Source organism: Octodon degus, unplaced genomic scaffold, assembly GCF_000260255.1.
Source record: "Octodon degus isolate 3935 unplaced genomic scaffold, OctDeg1.0 scaffold00025, whole genome shotgun sequence".
NCBI classification, from domain to species: Eukaryota; Metazoa; Chordata; class Mammalia; order Rodentia; family Octodontidae; genus Octodon; species Octodon degus.
In genome coordinates, this window is record NW_004524601.1 from 17,826,527 (window position 1) to 17,828,903 (window position 2,377).

Genomic DNA, 2,377 nt, shown 5'->3' on the forward strand with positions numbered 1-2,377 from the left:
GCAGAAATTCCTACTCGGCGGGAGGGGTGGGGGGCGGTCCGAGGGGGCGGGAGAGGGTCCGGCCCATGCTGCGCCTGGGCTGAGACTGGTTCCGCTGGCGCAGGGTAGCAGGAAGCTCTCCACACACTCACCGGACCTGGGCTAGGACTAGTAGTTTCCTTTAATGTACAAAAGCTTTTTAATTTTGATTTGTTGATTCTTGGTTATTTCTTGCACAACTGGGGTTTTGTTCAAAAAGTTTTTGCCTATACCTGTGTTTTCAGCAGTTTTACCTATTTTGTTTTCCAGAACTTTGTTTCTGACTTAATGTTTAGATCTTCAATCCATTTTGATTTTAGTTTAGTGCCTAGATATAAATCTAAATTCAACCTTTGGCATGTGGCTAGCCAGTTATCCGAGCAACATCTGTCAAAGAAGCTATTTTTCTTCCAGTGAAGGAATTTAATAACTTTGTCAAAGGTAGATCTTGAAGGCACTGGCCTGAGGCTTCATGTAAGTGCGTTAAGTAGAAAGTTACTGACTTGGATTCGTATTTCCGTGATTTAGGATTTAATGCCTTCGGGAGGGTTTCTGGAGCTCACTCCAATGTCATGCTGGATGGCTCTTTGAAGTTATGTGAGCTCGGAACCTTTCTGACAGAGCATTAAGGAATGGACCATGAAGCTCTGGGTGGTAGGCATATTCGTGTAGATTTTTACACAAGATTGGAGGTCTTACCTCTGCTGGTTTCCTGGGAGAACTCTCATGACACTACATTTAGTAGAGTGTCTCTGAAAAGGTCTGTAGAAGCTGACCTCTCTGGGCAATCATTGACAGTTGGACACTGCCATCTGTGGTGTCCCTAGGGTTCCAGAATTTTTGAGGCTAAGTGGTGGCACTTTGGATATAAGTAATTAGCAACTAATAAGCAACAAGGCTAGGGTAGCAACAAAACAGCCTGACTTCCTGGGATTTGTAGTAAGGGTTTTATACATCATGCTCCTGGGAGGGAATCAAAAGGGTATCGTTTGTTAACACTGATAAGTGGAAAAAAGTGAGCTGTGATTTGCAGGCTGATATTATATGGAACAAGGGTCAGCATAAAACAGATTCCAGATCTGACCTTGTTCACAAATCCAGAGCCCACTAAGTGAATTTAATATTTCCTCGAAAGGACTCTAAGCCACATATCATATTGTACATTAAGTAAAAATCTTCCAGGGCATTTTTAGATGGATGATAATAGCTGGCACTTAAAATAAGGAACCAGAAGTGTTATAAGTTTGGTTAGTTTATTTATTTTTTATTTTAGGGAAGGGTGTGCAGTGTGTTCAGGGTCTCACTACTAGACCCGACTCATAGTGATCCACCTGTTTACAGCCTCCCATGATGAGCTGGGATTACAGGTGCACGCCAACACGACAGTCTCATTCGCTGTCTCAGCACGCCCTGGGGGCAGGGCCGGCACAGCAGCTGCTTGCAGACCCTTTTATCCATTGAGCTATTTGGCTGACCCTGGTTAGAGATTTTGGAAGAGAAAGTACTAAGGGAAGTCCTGGTCCGAATATATTTTATAGTGAATCCCACTCCTTGTATCAAGAAAAAAAGAAGCAGTTGAGCAATACTCCATCTTTTTTTCTCTTTACTGTGAAAGGAAAAGAAACTGCTCAAGGGAAGGAACAACTGGGATGAGAGAAAGGAGAAAAGAAAGTAAGGAGGAAGGGAAAATATATGTGTGTACACAGAATAGCTTGGATGATTGTACTGCTGATTTCTACTGGCCTATTGAAAGGTACAGTTAATGCTTACATGAGAAACAGTTTTTTTGACCAGGGTTGCATGCTTATACCTGGTAATCTGAACAATTAATTTGAAGGCATCATTATGCAATATACCAACCGTTGTTGGATTCCTATCATGTATAGTGAAATTATGTACCCTTTCCAATGTTTTACTATTTCTTGTTCTATTGTTATTTTAATATTTTATTTATTTGTTTGGTACAGGGTCTCATTATGCAGCCCAGACTCATAGGGATCCTCCTGTCTCAGCCTCCCCAGTGCTGGGATTCCAGGTGTGCATCACCACGCCCAGTTTTGGGGCCAGCACGGCCTGTCCAGGGCTGGCATGGCATGAAGTATCTGAGATCGAACTCGACACTCTGTGCTTGTCAGATAGGCACTTATGCCACTGTGCTATCTCCCAGCTTATATTTTTTATTCTCTTAAAAAAAGAAAGATAAAAAGAAGCAGAAGTGAAACTGCAGCCAATGAGAAATTGCAGGGAATAAAACTCCCCTTGGTGTTGTGAAGCCTGCAGCGTTATGCCCACACTGCCTTTTGATCTGCCTGTTGGACCCATGCACCAGCCATAGGGCTTTTGGTAGAGATGACAGACT